General features: G+C 37.8%; 1 protein-coding gene across 3 annotated transcripts in view; it reads left to right on the plus strand.

Moving 5' to 3' along the window:
- The window catches only part of MAP2K5 (mitogen-activated protein kinase kinase 5), a 257,859-nt gene that overhangs the window by 118,624 nt on the left and 116,575 nt on the right, over positions 1–22,660 (plus strand). The window lies entirely within an intron of this gene.

Genomic DNA, 22,660 nt, shown 5'->3' on the forward strand with positions numbered 1-22,660 from the left:
AATGATGATGGGAGTTCTAGCTGAATATGTGTCACGTTGTCAAATCAAAGATAGTGGTCCTTCTGCAGGAGGGGGAGCCCGGTACAAGCGCTGTGAGAAGACAGAGTGAAAAGATGGTGAAAGAGAAGCACTAATGAGTGATCTAAGCCTCCTTCTCCTTTGTCTCGGTCTAAGTACCTGTGTTCTCCTCTGACTACCAAATGCCGCCCCTAAAGACCAGGGTCTTGTACTTATGAACACGAATTTTAAAATATTAAGAAATGGATATATATTCAGTTATCTAATGAGAAAAGAGGATAAACTGTTTCTCACATTTAAATGGCTTCCTTGAAGTACAGTGGTCCTGGATTTGTAGCTGTAAATATATATGTGTGTGTGTGTGTGTGTGTGTGTGTATGTGTATATATATGTGTATATATGTGTGTATATATAGTTATATATGTGTATATATGTATATATATGTGTATATAGGGGTGTGTGTGTGTGTGTATATATATATATATATATATATATATATATATATAGTGGAATTTATAAAATATAGTTAATGACTTCCAGACAAGCTGTTGAAAATTGAGTCTTTCCTATAGTGCAAACCCCATGAGGACTGTAGAGCAGAGTAAAGTCTGAGCAACAAGCAGCGACAGACCACCCATCCATCCCATGAAGCTTGTTAGTCTGGTACAAGTTAGTTTATTTGTGTATTATGTAAACTGTAAATTTTTTTAGGAATTGAAGTGTATCAGTTGCCATTCATAATGGATCATCAAATGTTATATTCAACTAGGTTTTACTTTTGTTTATTTTGTTCTTTTTAAGATCTGGTTGAGATGATATATGTGAAAGTGCTTTATAAACTTTCAAATATTAGTAATGCAGGTATGTTTTAATTATATAATAACTATCATTAGAATTAAGCACTTTATCCTGTTAATAAGCATACCTCACTCCCAAATCAAGCCAGGGAGAGAGTTTATTATATTTTGTATTACTAGGTGAAAAATTATGAAAATCTTTTCTTCAGGCTAAACATGTGGTATCACATGAGGAAATAATTATTAAAACTGTTTGAAACTTCCACCAAGATTAACTACTGTGGAAAACTTGTCTTTATTAAAAAGCATTCTTGTGAGCCCTGTGAGCATAGCATGTACTGACTGAGTAAAAACAAAGAAAATGAACAGTGAGAAGGTCTGTTAGGCCAGATCTGCCATTACAGCAAACATTGCAGCTTAACTCCAAACCATACGTCGCCACTAATGAGGTGAGAGCCCTGCATATTAGTAAACCTACAGCTCCAGTCACAGCCAGCATTACCCACATCAAACACAAATACAAGATTAACACCTGTGCCATTTCTTTGGAAGATGTGAGAATGCCCTGGCATTAACTGCTCTCTCTTTCCCTGAGGATAATAAATAGAAAAGGAAGGGTAATGAGAATAGAACTTAGATTAAGAAAATAAAATTGGCAGTCAGGCTGGGGCAGTTTTACACAGATGGAGAAGTTTATAGAAAGAAAAAAACCTAGATAGTTGGTGTCCCAGGATATTTTTGTATATATGAACCTGGTTGGTTTCATCAATTTTCTCTAACAGGAGAGCTTTTTTATATTTTATATTATATATATGTGTATTAAAAATTTTTTTTGTATTATTCTGAAGGCAAATGCTGCCCAAATAGATTTGTGATTGGAGAAAGTAAGTCTTGTGGTTTCAATAGGCATGTTAGAAATTTCATTTTCTACCCCTGGCTCTACTTTTTATAAATCTGGCCTCATACATATTTTCCATTTGGTGCCAAAGCCAGCGTTTTTAATTTGTTCATGGAGCAACTATTTATTTTTATCCCTACCGTGTTCCAGGCAGTTGTCTATGTAGTTGGAATACATCGATTTGTATAAAACAAAAGATTTTGACACTCATGGAACTTATACTCTAGCTGGGGTGGGGCAGGGTTGGGAAAGTAATGTCCATAAGTAATGAATATAATAAAAAAATAAATACAGAGTGTGTTAGAGGGTAGTTATTAATAGGGAGAAAAGAAAAAGTAGATCAAGCTTAGGGGAGGCAAAGGGCAGGTTGCAGTGTTCATCAGGTAGGCCTCATAGAGAAGATGGGATTGAAGCAAAGGCTTGAAGGAAGAGAGTTGCTAGACAGGAAGGTATGTGGGGGAACAGAGCAGAAGATGCTGGTGGGATGTGCGTGGCGTGTTCATGGAACAGCAGGGAGGCCAGCGTGTCACGCTGAGGATAGGGGTGAGGGTACTATCAGCTGTTAGGCAGTGTTACAGTAACCAGGTGAGTTATAGAAGCTCAGGTCAGGGAGACAGTCGTGAAGATGGGGAGAAGTGGTCAGATTCTGAATGTATTTTAAACGTAGAGTTAGAATTTCCTGATGGATTGCTTGTGGATTTTTAGAGGAAGAGAGGAGTCAAGTTTGCTTCAACTTTCAGCAGCAGTTCAGTGTGATAAAAAATGTTTCCTGCTACATTTTTTTTTCTGCTAAAAGGTAGACCTTCACTAAAATTAAAGAAAAAACTGATAATATCAAGTGCTGACAAAGAATACAGAGCAACTGAACTCTCATACATTGCTGGTGGGAATATGAAATGGTCCAGCCACTTTGGAAAGCAGTTTGGTACTGTCCTACAAAATGATTTGCCAACCGCACTCCACGTGGCTTTATTCATAATAGCCCCAAACTGGAAACAACTCCATTGTCTTTCAACTGGTGGATGAATAAACAAACTGTGGTACATCCAAACATAGAATACTACTCAGCAATAATAGGGAACAAACTAGTGATTCATGCAGTGACATAGATGCACCGTAAGTTCCTTATGCTAAGTGAAAGAAGCCAGACTCAAAGGGCTACCTATTGTGTCACTCCACGTATATGACATTCTGGAAAAGGGAAAGCAACAAGGATGGAAAATACATCAGTGGTTGCCCAAGGGTAGAGGAAGGGTTGACTATAAAGCTGTGAGGGAATTTTGGGAGATGTTGCAAATTCTATATCTTGAATTTGGTGGTGGTTATCAGACTGTACACATTTGTTAGAACACTTAGACTTATACACCTAGATAGGGTGAATTTTACTGTAAATTATACCTCAGTAAATTAGACTTTTAAAAAAAAGAAGGAAGAGAAAGAAGGCATTCTTTTAATTCTTAGCAGTGCAGTGGAAGCTCTACTTTATTATTATTTTTTAAATTTATTTTTCTTTTTTTGGCTGCATTGGGTCTTCATTGTGACATGCGGGATCTTTGCAGTGCACAGACTCTTCGTTGCAGCACGCTGGCTTCTCTCTAGTTGTGGCATGCAGGTTTTCTTTCTCAAGTTGTGGCATGCAGCCTCCAGAACATGTGGGCTCTGTAGTTTGCATCATGTGGGCTCTCTAGTTGAGGCACGCGGGCTCAGTAATTGTGGCATGCAAGCTTAGTTGCCCTGCGGCATGTGGGATCTTAGTTCCCCAACCAGGGATCGAACCCACGTCCCCTCCATTGGAAGGTGAATCCTTTACCACTGGACCACTAGGGAAGTCCCATGGAAGCTCTACTTTAGAAAGACGTTTCCCCTGCCCAAACAGACAGACCATTCTTTCAAGGGGTCTTGTTGATTCTGTCATTATCATCATATCTCGTGGCTCCTGAAAAATCCTACCTAGGTTTGGTCTAGCAACTCAGTAGCTTGAAAAAAAAAAAAAAAGAATCCTTCATGATTTAAAGGATATTTGCAATGTCAGAAAGAGAAAGAGAGAGAGAGGGAGAAAGAAAGAGAGGGAGGGATGGGAGGAGGAAGGGAGAGAAAGAGAGAAACTTAAAAGTTGCTGTTATCCTTGGCCAGCAATTTGGAGCATCTGGAAATTGCACAGATTTTTCTTTTCTTAACCTGTTTTTTCCTCAGATATTATTTAAGAACTGTAGATGTGCCGCACTGACTTGGTCTAACTTGGACAATTTTTAAAAAGCTCAATTTCTAAGAAGGAATAAAGTTTTATTTAAATTACCAATCCAGTCCCGCTGACTGACTGCCTCGTTGTGCGACCCTGCAAAAGCAGGTGACTCTTGCTCTCCGGGCCTCAGTTTCCTCATATATAAAATGAAGGGACGGCTAGATGATCACTCAAGTTCCTTCAAGCACCAGGATTCTGGATTCTTTGATTCGTGCCTGAAGGAAGTATGACATATTACCAAGGTTAAAGTAAGTCAGGTATATCAGAGAAGAAAGAAAACGAATGAGAATCCCTGCGAGTAGATTTTGCTATGAAAATCGTAGTAATAGTAATAATAATGAATATTTATTAGGCGCTTACTCTGTACCAGACCCTGTTCTAAGTGCTTAACATGTATAAACTATTTTGTGTTCCTTCAAAATGGACAACTCTGGAAAATATGAAATATTTTAGAAGAGCCTAAAATGCAAGCAAATATTAATAATTGAGAATCAAAGCAATGTGGCTTAGCTAAGAATAATGTTGCTTTCTAAACCAAACTGATATAATCAATACAAAAGACATCTTTAAGGGGAAAGGGTTTTTAAACTATAAAGTATACTGAAAATAAAATATTATCATTAACAAAGAGTTATAAAAAGGATATGCAGAGGGGGCTTCCCTGGTGGCGCAGTGGTTGAGAGTCCGCCTGCCGATGCAGGGGACACGGGTTCGTTCCCCGGTCCGGGAGGATCCCGCGTGCCGCGGAGCAGCTGGGCCCGTGAGCCATGGCCGCTGAGCCTGCACGTCCGGAGCCTGTGCTCCGCAACGGGAGAGGCCACAGCAATGAGAGGCCCGCGTACCGCAAAAAAAAAAAAAGAAGAGGACATGCAGAGTTACAACTTAGATGCAAAGCAAAGGTATTCTTTTTTAAAAAATCTTTTTATTTTGAAATGACTGTAGATCCACAGGAAGTTGCCCCCAAAATGTACAGGAAGTTCACCTGCAAGAGCATCCTTTTTTTTTTTTAACATCTTTATTGGAGTATAATTGCTTTACAATGGTGTGTTAGTTTCTGCTGTATAACAAAGTGAATCAGCTGTACATATACATTCATCCCCATATCTCCTCCTTCTTGCGTCTCCCTCCCTCCCACCCCTCTAGGTGGTCACAAAGCACCGAGCTGATCTCCCTGTGCTATGCGGCTGCTTCCCACTAGCTACTTATATTTGGTAGTGTATATATGTCCATTTGGCTCCTGTTTTTAAATTGTTTAAATATTGTCCTTTAAATGTAAATATTAATCACATGCCAGTGATGTAGTAGATCGTAACTTATGAACACTGTGTGTTTGGAGGAAAAAAAAGACAGCCCATTAACTGAGGTAAACAAACTAATTTAATGACTCTGGGTTGTTGGTTTTTCTGCAGCTCTGACTCTCAACACAAATGAACATCTCTAAAAATTAAGCCTCCTTCCCCACGTTGGTCATTCATTGTCTTTCCCTCGGGTAATCACTAGGGATTTCTGTATTTGTGGTAATGATTTTCAAGACAAGAAACCCCGTAGAGCATTACTTAAAAGTGTTCTTTTGAAGAATGCATGGCTAGAGTATATGAAAAACTATCAAAATTCAACAGCAAAAAAACCTAAACAATCCCAGTAAAAAATGAGCAAAAGACATGAAGAGACATTCCACTGAAGAGGATATACAAATGGCAAATATTTAAGCACAGGAAAGGATTTCAGCATCATTAGCCGTTAAGGCAATGTAAATTAAAACCACAGCGAGATATTACTACATACCTACCAGAATGGCTAAAATTTTTAAAATAGTGATAACACCAAATGCCAGCAAGGATGCAGAGAAATTAGATCACTAATACATTGCTGATAGGAATGTAAAATGATACAGACCCCCCAGAAAACAATTTGATATTTCTTAAAAATCTAAACATGCAACTACCATATGACCCAGCAATTGCACTCCTGGGCATTTATCCAAGAGAAGTGAAGACTTATGTTTACACAGAAAGCAGTACACAAATGTTTATAGTAGCTTTGTTCATAATAGCCAAAAACTGTAAACAACCCCAGCGTCCTTTAATGAGTGAATGGTTAAACAAGCTGTGCTACATTCATACCATATACTACTACTCAGCAATAAAAAGGAATGAACTATTGATATATATAACCTGGATGAATCTCCAGAGAATTACGCCAAGTAAAAAAAGCCAGTCACAAAAGGTTACATACTTTGTGATTCCATTTTTATAAGATTCTTGAAATGACAAAATTACAGAAATGGAGAGTAAATTAGTGGTTTCCAGAGGCTAATGAGAGGATGCAGGGGTAGGAGGGAAGTGGTGTGGCTATAAAAGGATGTGGTGATGGACACATTCTCTGTCTTGACTGTATCAGTGTCAGTGCCCTATTTGTGATATTGTACAACAATTTTTCAAAATGTCAGTGTTGGGAGGAAATGGGTAGAGGGTATACAGGATGTCTGTTATTTTTTACAACTGCATGTGAGTCTACAATTATCTCAAAATAAAAAGCTTAATAATAAAGAATATGTGATTGTTCTATGATTGTCTGCATTTGGGTGATCTACTTCATCAGAGAGGGTTGTCCTGGACTTAGTTTTTCTTTTATCCATGTGTCTGTGGTAGGATATATCATAGGAAGAGTCATCCCTTTTAGGACATCTCTAAAAGGTTGAGGAACCCAGGGGAATTACCATGCAAGCCACCTCCCCCTCCCTTTCTAAAAATGAGGGTCAGTGGAAACCTTAGGGAAGAGAAGAGAAGAAGTCATGTGCCATAGAGGGAAGGAATACAAAGTCTGAGAGGGTATTTAGTCCTCCTGTTAACCTCCCCTAAGATCCTTCTGCCTTGCTGGGGATTGGGATTTAAAGTAGATTATGTGATCATTGTGGGTTTGACTCACAGTTCTTTATGGCACCTGAAAGTATGCCCCTCACCTTTATGATGAGCCCCTGTCTAACCACCCAGCACAATGCGCTCGGTGGTCTGATGAATGTTTGATTCACCAAGCCCTGAGCACAGCTTTGTCTCTTATGCAAACTATGAAGTTTTAGGATCTTATCAGAGGGAGAGGGAGAATAGCTGTATGCTGGGTCATTTCTGTTGGTAGAGGTTGGAGGCCACAGTTAATTTATGACACTGTGTGCCAGTCCATATTTGTTAGATGAATAAATTGAATCACAGTTTTCTGGGAATAATATTTTTCTCCTGGAATTTTTTGTAGTGTGGCTTAATTGGATGACCTTTGTTCCTCTGTAGTATTAAAGTAAGATATTTATTCTCAGAGAGAATATCCTGCCAAGAATGTTTAGCAGTTAGAAGACCTCTCCATGTCTGTCCCTTTCTCCAAAGACATGATTTAAGGTGGTCAGCACCATGGAAATTAACTCCATTCTTTTGCTGTTGGAGGATTAAGTTCCTTCTGGATTGGGTGCAATTATTATTGTTATTAATATTATCATTCATTGAGTGCCTTTCTGTGTTTCAGATGAGGAAACTAAAGCTTAAAAAGGATAAATAACTTAGTCATAAGGAAGGTGATAACTGGTGGATAGCCTAATGGAATAGATCTATATTTAGGGTCAGATCCAGATTTAAGTTCTGCTTCTGCTTCTTCTTAATACAACTCAGCTATGTGACCTTGGATCAGTTCCTTAACCTCTTTGAGATTGTAGCACTTTGTCTGGCACATAATAGATATTGTTATAGTTCAAGTAACTGCTTCTCAAGACAAGCAGCAAGAGGTTAAGTGAAAGAATAGTTAGAACCGTCTCCAAACTTCCCTCCTATATCTACTTTATGTGAGAAGTGGAAAAGTCTAAAATAAAATGTCTGAAGATCAGCCCAGCTATTCAAGGTCAAAACTGGGATAGTAATCGAGCCCATAAATTGAGATGAGATTTATCTCATAAACATAATACAGTTTGTTAAGGCTTAAGAGTTAGGATTGTAGTCTATAGTTGTGTGACCTTGAGCAAGTAATTTCATTAACTTCAGCCTCAATTTACTCATCTATAAAATGGGGTTAATAATAGTACCTATCTCAAGGGTTATATGAGAATTAAATGAGATATAATATGTATGAGGATAATGCATTTAGCCCAGTGTTTGGCATATAGCAAGTGCCAAAGAAGTGTTATCTCTAATTTTTGTTATTTCTTTAGAACAATTTACCAGAGTTGGTCTTCTGGACATGCTACTCCAAGTCAACTCTACGATCAAAATGTATCTTATGATTTATTTATACGTTCAGTGTTGTATTCCATTGCTTTCTTTCCTTTTTCACTGAAAAACTTGTAATTGGTGGTATCTTAGAATTGTGGGAATTAAGTTGTTCAGAGCTGGGGCAGAGTATAGGTCCCTTCCGACCCCCAGGAACCTGTTCCTCCACAGCCGGTGTTTCCCATACATCAAACAGAGGATGTTGCTGGGTAGGAATCTAAAATCCACCACATTAGAAGGAAACCTCTTTTACTTACTAAAAGGAAGGCAGAATTGAGAAGCCTGGGCCTTTTTTGCTCCTGGTATTAACCTTGTAAATGCTGCATGTCTCCTGCATTTGTCATACATGAAGAGGGAAAACCATGTTTGTTGCTTCCATTCAGAACTGAATCATGAGACTCTAGATAATAATGGCCATTTAGGATGGCTAATTATGCTGCTTAATTTTATTTAAGATTTTTGCAAGAATATTTGGATGACCTACCCTTTGTTGTGTGATGGAATGATTAGAATAACTTTTATATTGCACTGTGGTTTTCCCTTAAGTGTGTTCCTGTTGTGCACAGATGAATTTGTAGTGTAGAAATGTCAGCATAGTCTATGTTTAATTGCACCTGCTGTTCTCATTCAGTAGAAAGCAGTCCCCAAGAAATAACTAGATAAATATATTAGTTGTTGTCTTTTCATAAGACAATTAAACATAATGTAAAAAGATTGCTGCAGCACCCTGGCATAGTGCTAGAAGAGCTTACTAGGCATGAAGACCTGCTAATGTGTCTCTGGCTCCTGGTAAACTGAGACTGGCTTCCTGGCATTCAAGCAAAATAGTGTAATTGCTTTATAGAGGGGAAAAAGTTGAAGAGAAGTTTATTTCTGCTTCCATTATCATCCCACAGGAGAGCCACATACCGTATTTTAAAACTGAACTCGTTTTTCCTTAAGGATTGCACCGTGCCTATTTCTAAAAGCATTCAGTGAGGCTTACACATGAAAGCACAGAGCAAATTAAATATTTTAAATATGCTACCAAGGGGGAAGGGGGTGGGGTGGGAGGAACTGGGAGATTGGGATTGACACATATACACTACTGATACTATGTATAAAATAGACAACTGATGGGAGCATACTGTATAGCACGGGGAGCTCTACTTAATGCACTGTGGTGACTTAAATGCGAGGGAAATCCAAAAGGGAGGGGATATATGTATATGTATGACTGATTCATTTTGCTGTGCAGTAGAGCTAACACAGCATTGTAAAGCAACTATACTCCAGTAAAAAAAAAAAAAAAAAGACAAAATGGAGACCAGAAGGGAGCAGAAGTGGGAGATATCACCAGCACCTGATATGAATAGATAACAGCAAAAAGGGAATTCTCAGTTCGCAAGAATTTCCTTTTCTGAAAAGAGAAAGCATAGAATTGTGTGTAGAAAGTCATGATTTTCTTTGTGACGAAACTTAAAGGAAATGGATGTGTAGAGCCCTGTATAAAACACGTTGGATAACTCCAGCTGTAGTTCTGTGAAAGAGGTTTTATTTATGTGTTTTGAGCAGCCCCCTCGGTCCCCAGCCATTTCCTGACCAGGGATGCCTCCCACTCTGACCCCTGATTGTGTTGGGGGTGGGTGCTGGGTAGTGGGCGGAGGAGCCTTTTGTGAAGAGCTGCAAAAAGTCCATGCTCTGTGGGCCTTTATTAGCAAGCTTCAGCTTGATGCTGTTCATGTGGGTTGTTTAATGGCTAATTGATACAGCATGTGTAAAGATACAGTTTCCTGCTTGAGGCTGTTATCAGTGGCATCATGGGTTTGTCTCAACATGGTACCAATTTCCACAGTCAATTTGGTCAATTCAGTGAAGGAAAAAAAAAAAAAGAGTCAGTCCAGCCTGAAAATCTGTCAAAGGAGTTACTAGAGGTTATTGAGGCAACTATGGTTAGTTGATCAAAATTTTCATGTTTGAACCATTTGTTTTCACATTTTGTATACATAGCCTTGGTCATTTTGAGAAATAATGTTAAATACACAGAAGTAACATTTAAAATTTAGTATCTTTAAAAAAATATCTATAATCACAATCAGGCTTTCTAGAACATATCATTTTTGAGAGGGAATAACCATTTTACCATTGATATGTAGTATACGATCAGAGTGTAAACAACTGATGTCTCATATTTTGTTATAAATAGAGTAAGAAGGTGACCACAGAGATCACAAAGGACCTGAAAAACTATGGAGAAGTTATCAATAAAAAGAAGTTAAACAATTGTGTTTTGGGCTGATTTTTTTTTTTTTTTTTTTTTTTTTTTCTGTACGTGGGCCTCTCACTGTTGTGGCCTCTCCCGTTGCGGAGCACAGACTCCGGACGCGCAGGCTCAGCAGCCATGGCTCACGGGCCCAGCTGCTCCGCGGCATGTGGGATCTTCCCGGACCAGGGCACGAACTCGTGTCCCCTGCATCGGCAGGCGGACTCTCAACCACTGCACCACCAGGGAAGCCCATGAGCTGATTTTAAAACCACTTTATTGTTATATAACTTATGTATCATAAAGCTCACCTGTTTTAAGTGTGCAATTCAGGGATTTTTAATAAATTATAGAACTGTGTAACCATAACCATAATCCATCTGAGAACATTTTCCATCACCCCAAAAAAGAATCCACATGCCCACTTGCCATCAGTTCCTGCTCCTAGCCCCAGCTTCTGCGAACCACTAATCTATTTTCTGAATTTATAGATTCACAACGCTATCAGACTAGATATCAATTACAGGAAAAGATCTGTAAAAAATACAAACACATGGAGGCTAAACAGTACACTACTTAATAACGAAGTGATCACTGAAGAAATCAAAGAGGAAATCAAAAAATACCTAGAAACAAATGACAATGGAGACACGACAACCCAAAACCTATGGGATGCAGTGAAAGCAGTTCTAAGAGGGAAGTGTATAGCAATACAATCCTACCTTAAGAAATAGGAAACATCTCAAATAAACAACCTAACCTTACACCTAAAGCAATTAGAGAAAGAAGAACAAAAACCCCCCAAAGTTACCAGAAGGAAAGAAATCATAAATAGCAGATCAGGGGGCTTCCCTGGTGGCACAGTGGTTGAGAGTCCTCCTGCCGATGCAGGGGACGTGGGTTCGTGCCCCAGTCCGGGAAGATCCCACATGCTGCAGGGCAGCTAGGCCCATGAGCCATGGCCGCTGAGCCTGCGCGTTCGGAGCCTGTGCTCCGCAACAAGAGAGGCCACAACAGTGAAAGGCCCGCGTACCGCAAAAAAAAAAAAAAAAAAAGATCAGATGAGAAATAAAAAGAAATGAAGGAAAGAATAGCAAAGATCAATAAAACTAAAATCTGGTTCTTTTAGATGTTAAACAAATTGATAAACCATTAGCCAGCCTCGTCAAGAAAAGAAGGGAGTAGACTCCAATCAATAGAATTAGAAATGAAAAAAGAAAAGTAACAACTGACACTGCAGAAATACAAAGGATCATGAGAGATTACGACAAACAACTCTATCCCAATAAAATGGACAACCTGGAAGACATGGACAAATTCTTAGAAATGCACAACCTGCTGAGACTGAACCAGGAAGAAATAGAAAATATGAACAGACCAATCACAAGCACTGAAATTGAAACTGTGATTAAAAATCTTCCTACAAACAAAAGCCCAGGACCAGATGGCTTCACAGGCGAATTCTATCAAACATTTAGAGAAGAGCTAACATCTATGCTTCTCAAACTCTTCCAAAATATAGCAGAGGTAGAAACACTCCCAAACTCATTCTACGAGGCCACCATCACCCTGATACCAAAACCAGACAAAGATGGCACAAACAAAGAAAACTACAGGCCAATATCACTGATGAACACAGATGCAAAAATCCTCAACAAAATACTAGCAAACAGAATCCAACAGCACATTAAAAGGATGATACACCATGATGAAGTGGGGTTTATTCCAGGAATGCAAGGATTCTTCAATATACGCAAATCAATCAACGTGATACACCATGTTAACAAATTGAAGGAGAAAAACCATATGATCATCTCAATAGATGCAGAGAAAGCTTTCGACAAAATTCAACACCCATTTATGATAAAAACCATGCAGAAAGTAGGCATAGAAGGAACTTTCCTCAACATAATAAGAGCCATATATGACAAACCCACAGCCAACATCGTCCTCAATGGTGAAAAACTGAAAGCATTTCCACTAAGATCAGGAACAAGACAAGGTTGCCCACTCTCACCACTCTTACTCAACATAGTTTTGGAGGTTTTAGCCACAGCAATCAGAGAAGAAAAAGAAATAAAAGGAATCCAAATTGGAAAAGAAGAAGTAAAGCTGTCACTGTTTGCAGATGACATGATACTATACATAGAGAATCCTAAAGATGCTACCAGAAAACTACTAGAGCTAATCAATGAATTTGGTAAAGTTGCAGGATACAAAATTAATGCACAGAAATCTCTTTCATTCCTATATGATAATGATGAAAAATCTGAAAGTGAAATCAAGAAAAGACTCCCATTTACCATTGCAACAAAGAGAATAAAATATCTAGGAATAAACCTACGTAGGGAGACAAAAGACCTGTATGCAGAAAATTATAAGACGCTGATGAAAGAAAATAAAGATGATACAAACACATGGAGAGATATACCATGTTCTTGGATTGGAAGAATCAACATTGTGAAAATGACTCTACTACCCAAAGCAATCTACAGATTCAATGCAATCCCTATCAAACTACCACTGACATTTTTCACAGAACTAGAACAAAAAATTTCACAGTTTATATGGAAACATAAAAGACCCCGAATAGCCAAAGCAATCTTGAGAAAGAAAAATGGAGCTAGAGGAATCAGGCTACCAGACTTCAGACTATACTACAAAGCTACAGTAATCAAGACTGTATGGTACTGGCACAAAAAGAGAAAGATAGATCAATGGAACAGGATAGAAAGCCCAGAGATAAACCCACGCACATATGGTCACCTTATTTTTGATAAAGGAGGCAAGAATATACAATGGAGAAAAGACAGCCTCTTCAATAAGTGGTGCTGGGAAAACTGGGCAGCTACATGTAAAAGAATGAAATTAAAACACTCCCTAACACCATACACAAAAATAAACTCAAAATGGATTAAAGACCTAAATGTAAAGCCAGACAGTATAAAACTCTTAGAGGAAAACATAGGCAGAACCCTCTATGACATAAATCACAGCAAGATCCTTTCTGACCCACCTCCTAGAGAAATGGAAATAAAAACAAAAACAAATGGGACCTAATGAAACTCAAAAGCTTTTGCACAGCAAAGGAAACCATAAACAAGACCAAAAGACAACCCTCAGAATGGGAGAAAATATTTGCAAATGAAGCAACTGACAAAGGATTAATCACCAAAATTTACAAGCAACTCATGCAGCTCAATAACAAAAAAACAACCCAATCCAAAAATGGGCAGAAGACCGAAATAGACATTTCTCCAAGGAAGATATACAGATTGCCAACAAACACATGAAAGAATGCTCAACATTATTAATCATTAGAGAAATGCAAATCAAAACTACAATGAGATATCATCTCACACCAGTCAGAATGGCCATCATCCAAAAATCTAGAAACAATAAATGCTGGAGAGGGTATGGAGAAAAGGGAATACTCTTGCACTGTTGGTGGGAATGTAAATTGATACAGCCACTATGGAGAACAGTATGGAGATTCCTTTAAAAACTACAAATGGAACTACCATGCGACCCAGCAATCCCACTACTGGGCATATACCCTGAGAAAACCATAATTCAAAAAGTGTCATGTACCAAATTGTTCATTGCAGCTCTATTTACAGTAGCAAGCACATGGAAGTAACCTAAGTGTCCATCAACAGATGAATGGATAAAGAAGATGTGGCACGTATATACAATGGAATATTACTCAGCCATCAAAAAAACGAAATTGAGTTATTTGTTTTGAGGTGGATGGACCTAGAGTCTGTCATACAGAGTGAAGTAAGTCAGAAAGGAAAAACAAATACCGTATGCTAATGGAATCTAAGAAAAAAAAAAAGGTCATGAAGAACCTAGGGGTAAGATGGGAATAAAGACACAGACCTACTAGAGCATGGACTTGAGGTTATGGGGAGGGGGAAGGGTAAGCTGTGACAAAGTGAGAGAGTGACATGGACATACATACACTACCAAACGTAAAATCGATAGCTAGTGGGAAGCAGCCACGTAGCACAGGGAGATCAGCTATGTGGTTTGTGACCACTTACAGGGGTGGGATAGGGAGGGTGGGAGGGAGGGAGATGCAAGAGGGAAGAGGTATGGGAACGTATGTATACGTATAACTGATTCACTTTGTTATAAAGCAGAGACTAACACACTATTGTAAAGCAGTTATACTCCAATAAAATGTTAAAAAAAAAGATGAATGCTACTTTCATACACAAGTCTTTATTTGGTTCTGTGTTTTCATTTCTCTTGAGTAGATACCTCGGTGTGGTATGTATCTTTCTTTAGATATTTGTAATCACAGTGAATCAAGTCATGTAGTACACATCAGTTTTGAGAAGAAATAGCCATTTACCATTGATACATTGTATATGATTAGTATCAGTAATTAACTGATATTTCATACTTTATTAAAGTTAAAATAGGAAAGTGACCACAAGGATTGTATGGTAAGTTTATGTTTAATTTTTAAAGACACTTAGGCGTTGATTTTTATTTAGTTACAGTCTCCTATAGAAACTACCTATCATTATCTTCTGCATGACACTGATATCCCACTTGTAAGTTCTTTCCTTTTTCCAACTTCCTAATATTTTTCTAATAATATTCTAAGCACTTCAAATTATTAAACAGAACTGCATCATAACTACCTATTATCTACATGGGCTGTCACTGCTACAAATCAAATATTCATTACATATCATTAAAAAGCTCACCTTTCTGTGAAATTTCACTGAAGGAGTGGGAAGATATTGTGACAGGAGATACATGTGACTGGATAATTGTTAACTCTTCTGTGAACAGCACTTGCCTTCCTGGAAGAAGCGTGCCTTCAGGTAGAGCTCATATAATGAAATTTGGGTCTGGTCTAATATATTAGATGATTCACATCCTGACTTTCTAAGGTAAGCGTCATTGTCATTACTGATTCTACAAAGCACAGCTTCCGGTATATATAGTGTATTCAAGTTTAGGAAATGTTTCTCCCATTTATTTTATTTATTCAACAATTCATTGAGCACTGTCTCTTTGACAGGCACTGCTAAGCACACCGTCTCAGTTGATTTTCATGACAACTTTTGTCAGTGTAGGAAGATCACACATCATCCTTAATCTTATATATCATACACTCACACATACACTCTCTTTCACACACATGCACCCATGTGTGCATACACACGCACTTTCCATATCACCTCTGCTTTTTCCGAGAGGATGTGGCCAACGGGAATCTATACTGACTCCTATAAAATCCTATCTGTATAAAATGACTAAATTTTTTTTTTAATGAAAGAGGATAGGAAATACCTAATATTAAAAATGGGTCACTTTACATTGCACCTTCATTTCACTTTCTCCAACATGATATTGACCTCTTGGCCAGGACAAAGCAAACCTCAAATTAGGGAACAATAAAGCATGTTATTTTATGTATAATGCAAAGGGATTAGAGTTAATTTGGTTTTTCACTAAAGGCTTATGGTTTACATTAGAGGAAGCTTATTTCTTTTTACTGGTATGAAGAGGACCTGTATGTAATTTCAGATTCTACACACCTCATTTGTATTTTCTTTTAGAAAATGTCTCAGTTAAAATCAATGCCCTACTATTCGTGTAAGCCCCCTTGCCTTCAATAAAACTAATTGATAAACCGTAATAATTAATGGCCTGATTAAACTAAAATGACTTACATCTGCCCTAATGATTGCCATTTATAATCAGTCACTTTAATGACTCATCTCTTCTGTGCTTTGCTTATAGAAGAATGGCTATGATGTTTTTAAGTGAGCTGAATGAAAAGCTGTATGCTCTCAGTTGCTGTTTGTTTTCCATAACTTGAGATTGCATTAAAATAAGCATAGATATAAGTCTCCTTAAAAGTAATCTTTCTTGCCTAATCTGTTCTCTTGTTTCTGGCTTGGAATGAAGTTGAAAACAAACCAAAAAAAAAAACAACAAAAATAATTTTAGTATTCCTGGAGCTTTTCTTGAGAATTATAGAATTTCCATGTTTTAAATGAAAACATGGAAGTGATAAGTTCGGTGGCTATATACTAGGATAGTTGATAACTCAGGTATAAGGTGGAGTATTTTATTCAGATAAAGTGAAACATAAGTCAGAGGAACTGTCCTCATTCCAACATTTAAAAGGATTCCATTTGCTTCAAATTCTGTCACATGAATTCAGATTTAGTCTAACTAAATAAAGTCTTAATTATTATATTCTATTTATTTCAAAAAAGGATTTGAGGCAGCTTACAATATAGGTGTAAACAGTGAACAAAGGACAAAAAAACAAGAATTTTAAAATAAAGGGATAGGGCTTCCCTGATGGCGCAGTGGTTGAGAGTCCACCTGCCGATGCAGGGGACAAGGGTTCGTGCCCCGGTCCGGGAAGATCCCACATGCCACGGAGCAGCTGGGCCCGTGAGCCATGGCCACTGAGCCTGCACGTCTGGAGCCTGTGCTCCGCAACGGGAGAGGCCACAACAGTGAGAGGCCCACATACTGCCAAATAAATAAATAAATAAATAAATAAATAAATAAATAAATAAATAAATAAATAAAAATAAATTAAATAAATTAAATAAAAAAAAAAAAAAATAAAGGGATAGTTCCACTTCTACCCAGGAAGGAATTGCTGCTGTGGAACCTCCACCAAAAAGAACTAGGAAGCTAGACAAAATTTATGAAACATCTGTTTTCAGGTATTAGATAACAAGCAGTGCAGGACTGTGATCCTGAAGAGAAGGGAAACAGATGAGGGGAGCCCTATGATTACCCAAGTTTTAAGCCTGGAGACAATTTCCAGACTGCAGCATAAGGAAGGGGAACCAGTCAGAGCCCAAAGATCTTACTGAGCTGAAGAGACAGAGTTTGGCTGTCAAGAAGGCCAAAAGGGCTAAAATTTACAGAGCAGGATCCTAGAGATGCAGGAACTGTGCAAAAATAAAGAGCTCAAGAACTTGTGTGGGACTCTCCTTGAATTTTTGGCTGAATATCAACCTCTGCTTTTGTAGGGTGATATCTTACAAAGTTAGTCTGGGAATGAAAATTTCTGGGGGTCTGTAAGCTAAACAATTCCCAAAGCTTACCCAGGTTGGGAATTTAAAAAATTCTAACCAGCCAGAGGAGAGAGACCTTTTTGGATACATTGGAGCATTCAGGAGAGACTTTAGAAGGGTCATGTTTTAATAGATGGGCTAAACTAGCCCTAGAGTAGGGATTGCTCTGGCTTTCCATAAATAAAAATTCCAAAATAAGCCTCAAAATGATCTGGCTATCTTCAAGTAAGTTAACCACCTGCCAGTATCAAGTTTAGCACTCTTTAAAGGATTACAACAAATTCGCTCAGCAACATAAGATTCAGAATACCTGGCATCTAAATAAAAATCAGTATGTGAAAAAAATTTTTTTCTTCTGATAATGGATGAAAGACCATAAGCAGGAGAACAATCAGTCAATAGAAATGGGACTCTCCCTTTAGCAGACAAGGACTTTAGAACAGTTATGATAAATATACTCAAGGATTTAATGGGAAACATGAGCATTATGAGGAGAGAGATAGAAGACAGAAAAAAGAATGAAGTCGAACTTCTAGATATGAAAAGTAAAATATCTGAAGTAAAAATTTCACTTGATGGAATTAACAGTAGATTTGACACCACAGAAGAAATGATTTGTGATCTTGATGTTAGAGATATAGAAATTATCTAAAATTACTGTAAAGAAAAAAGACTAAAAAGATGAGCACAGCCTCAGTGACCTTTGAAACAGTATCAAGAAGTCTAGGATATATATGTAACTGGAGTCTCAGAAGGAAAGGAGAAAGAAAAGGGAACAAAAAATAATTTGAAGAAATAATGCTCCCAAACTTTCCAAATTTGATGAAACCCATAAACCCAGAGATCTAGGAGGCCTAACAAACTCTAACCAGCATGTACACAAAACCATACCAAAGTACATCAAAATTAAAAATGTAAAGCCAGTGATTTTTTAAATCTTTAAAATATTCAGAATAAACATAATACATTAAATAGAGAGGAACAAAAATAAGAATGACAGCAGACTTCTTGTCAGAAGCTATGCAAACCAGAAGATAACAGGAAGACATTGTTAAAATGTTGAAAAAAACAAAAAACCTTTAAATCCAGAATTCTAGGTCCAGTAAATATATTTTTCCAAAATAACAGCTAAATAAAGACTTTTTAAGGCAAACAAAGCAGAGAGAATTTATTGCCAATAGACCAGCATTATAAAAAATGTTAAGGAAGTTGTTTAGACAGAAGGAAAATGATACCAGATAGATTGTTAGATCTACACAAAGGAATAAATAGCACCAGGAATAGTGTATACATGTAGATATATAAAAGACCTTTTTAAATTTTTTCACTCACTGAGCACTGATCTAAACCTCATTCATATACTGACTCACTCACTACAACAGCTGACACACTTGCTCTAGCTCCAAAGCCATTGCTCCCAGCCCCACATTCCCCCGGGAAGTGCTGGAGTTGACAGGTTTGTGGGCACATAGTGCTGACACTGGCATCAGCCTTGCCATGCTACCTCTCATAAGGGGCTCAGGGTCCTTCATTGCGTCTTGGGGTCCCAAAGATGTCACATACCCTTCTGAGCACTGTAGCTCTCAGGCCAGCATATATCCAGGAGTCAGGAATGACAGAAATGTATGGAAATCAAGAATTGAGCCTCGCCAACAGACTTGTGGTTTCCAAGGAGGAGGGAGGGGGGTGGGGGAGGGATGGATTGGGAGCTGGGATTAGCAGATGTAAACTATTATATATAGAATGGATAAACAACAAGGTCCTACTGTGTAGCACAGGGAACTATATTCAATATCCTGTGATAAACCATAATGGAAAAGAATATGAAAAAGAATGTGTATATATATATATATATATGTATAACTGAATCATTTTGCCATACAGCAGAAATTAACAGTGTAAATCAACTATACTTCAATAAAATATATTTTTAAAAATGTTTTAATGATTATTTAAAGCAAAAATAAGGACACCATATTGTGGCAATTATAACATATGTAGAGGAAAGATGTATAACAGTAGCACAGAGGATGGGAGGGAAGAAAATGGAAGCATACTGTTCTGAGGTTCTTACATTATAAATTAAATACCCTAATATTATTTGAAAGTAGACAGTGAAACATTAAAGAAACATATTGTAAATCCTAGAACAGCCTTTAAAAAAAAAAAAAAAAAAAAACTTCAAATGGGCTGGCAAATTTTAGCCCACAGGTCAAATTTGGCTCATCACCTGTTTTGGTAAAGATTGTTGCAACACAGCCATGCCATTTATTTCCACATTGCCTGTGACTGCTTCTCCAGTACAGTGGCAAAATTGAGTAGTTACAACAAAAACCACGTGACTCTCAACACCTGAAATATGGTCCTTTACAGAAAAAGTTTGCCAACTTCTGGCTTAGAAGTCAATAGTAGAGATCAATGGAATGCTAAAAAGAGCCCATCTAGTCCAAAAGAAGGCAATGAAAGAAGAAAGGAACTAAGAAGAGATAGGACAAATAGTAGGATGGTAGAGTTGAACTCTGCCATATCACTAGTTACGTTAAATGTGAATGGTCTAAATAGGGCAGTGAAGAGCACGAATTGTCAAACTGGTCGAAAAAGTAAGACCCAGCTGTGTACTGTCTGCAAAATATCCATTTTAAATATTAGTGAGAGAGAGGTACCATCCAAACACTAATCATCAGACTTTTTAAAGCAAAAATTATAACAACATATTATGGGGTTTATGATGTATGTAGAAAAGGCAAAAATGATCTAAAAATAACAAACCAATCAGCAGTTGCCAGAGGTCAGGGTGGAGTTGACTGTAAAGGGGCACGGGGAACCTTTTGGGGGTGATATAAGTGTTTCATATCTTGATTGTGGTGTGGGTATATGGATGTATATGTTTGTCAAAGTCACTAAACTATATATTCAGAATGACTGCAATAAAATTGATTTATTAAATGAATAAAATTGATTTTAAAAAGTAAAGTTAAACAATAGATGAAATTTCTCTTCAGATATTCTGAACTTGCCAGCAGTTTAATCAGAGGGAAATACAGCCCATTATGTTGGTCTTTTCTAAGTGCTGACCTGAAGACCTGACTGTTTTAGATTGGTTTCTGAATCAGCAGATCTGAGGTAAAACCAAACAAGGTTTTTGTTTTTGTTTTTAAATGCACAGCCAGGCTTGGGAGCTATTTAGTTATATAACTCTCATTGTTTTTATTATAGGAAGCAAATCCCATTTAGATTGTACATAAGCAATGTTATTGTCCTGAAATCTCATGTGCACTATTTTTGGTCAAAATATATACCAGCAGTTCCTTGGTCTACACTCTCCTGAAGGGCAGAGGTGGGTCTTACTCATGCTTCTCTCCACAGCACCTACTGTCATATCTGGCACATGCTAAGGTGTCAGTGAATATTTGTTGAGTGAGTATTTTTGAATGCCCACAGATCCTCTCAGAATGAAAAATACCATTCACAAATGTATTCATTAATAGTGAAATGTATTTATTCTGAAGTATATGCCATTGAGTGGGAAAAGATGGAACTCCTTCTCAGGCCAAATTCATGCTTCTCCAGGTGCACATGTTTGCCCATCTATTTAGTGGAAATATTCATTCACCAACATTTGTTCAACAGATATCATTTCTAGTCCCTACCGGGCACTATTATAGATACAGGAGTGAACACAACAGATCACATCTCTGCATTCGTGGAGCTTTCCTTCGAAATGGGAGGACTGAGAGGGACATGTATACATGTACAAATATAGCGTGTCAGTGATGCTAGGTGTTATGAGGAGCACTGAAACCGGGAAGAGGGAAAGGGAATATCGGGGGTGGGAAGATATTGCTGCTCATAGTGGGTGGTTGAGGGAGGCTTCTCTTAAAAGGGTAACATTTGAGCAGAAACCTAAAAACAAGTAAAGGAGCAGGCCATACATGTATATATGGGTGCAGAGTATTCCAGTTATATGGAGCCACAAAGCAGGGAGCATGCCTGGCAAAAGGGCAGTGAGATGCAGAGTGGGCAGGGAAAGGAGTAGGAAGGATGAGAGTACAGAGGTAGTAGGGGGGCAGTTCAGAGAAGGCCTTAGAAACCTTCATGAGGGCTGCATTTTGCTTTGAGTTGGGAGGCCCTTGGAGGTTTTAGGCAGAGAAATGACATGGTTTGATTTAGGTTTTAAAGGGGGCACTTCAGCTGCTGTGTTCAAGACAGACTCTAGTAGAGCAAGTGTAAAAATAGGGAGACCAGTTCAGTGGCCTTGTCAGTGAATGAGTACATACAGTCTGGCAAATATGCCCCCTCATAAGCATTGAATTGGTTTTATCATTCTACTTACTGGACTTTTGAAATTATTTTCTTTTAACTAGTATTTTACCCAAATACAGCCTAAATTTATTGCAGTAGCACAGAAATTGTTTTCTGAACATAACAAAATATAACACTTTTCATTGCTTGGTTGATTGCCAGTGGATAATAATAATATCTTATATTTATAGAGTGTTTGACAGTTTAAAAGCTATTTTACATTCATTATCTCATCTAATCCCCACAATTTTTAAAGATTGATACTGTAACTTTTATTATCTCCCTACAGAGGTGAAAACTAAAATGTCACATGGCTAGTCCAAAGTCATATGCCAAATTTGTGGCAGGGCCCAAAAGACTAAAATCCAAGTCTTCTGTCTTCTAGCCTGAATCCATTGATTTTGTTTAAAGGGGTCTTTTATGTTCAAATGATGTTGCTGGGTTTGGAACACTTATATTAGCAAATCTAGTATATTGTTTAGAAAGCCATCTACCAGTGAGCAAGATAATATGCTCCAACAGGATACATACAAAAATGTATAAGGCTTATTCCTACCCTGTGAACTTATTACTTGGTGATACCTGTAACAGTAAATGTGGTAATTACTAGTAAAAAAATGTCACATGCTCAGTTCCAAATGGTACAGACAGTAAATGCTTCAGCAGTTCAAAGGGAGCAGCGATTTTGATGGCCTGAGTAGGTATGGCAACAGGGAGATGGGGTACTTGAGTTGAAGGATGAGCAGGATTCAGTCAAAAAATATCAAGGAAGAGTTTCTAAACCCAGGTGGTTTGGGGTCAGGGACACAGCATGAACAAAGGCTTAGTAATGGGGTGTTTTGGA

Source organism: Mesoplodon mirus (assembly GCF_964341445.2).
Source record: "Mesoplodon mirus genome assembly, chromosome: 4".
Classification (NCBI taxonomy): domain Eukaryota; kingdom Metazoa; phylum Chordata; class Mammalia; order Artiodactyla; family Ziphiidae; genus Mesoplodon; species Mesoplodon mirus.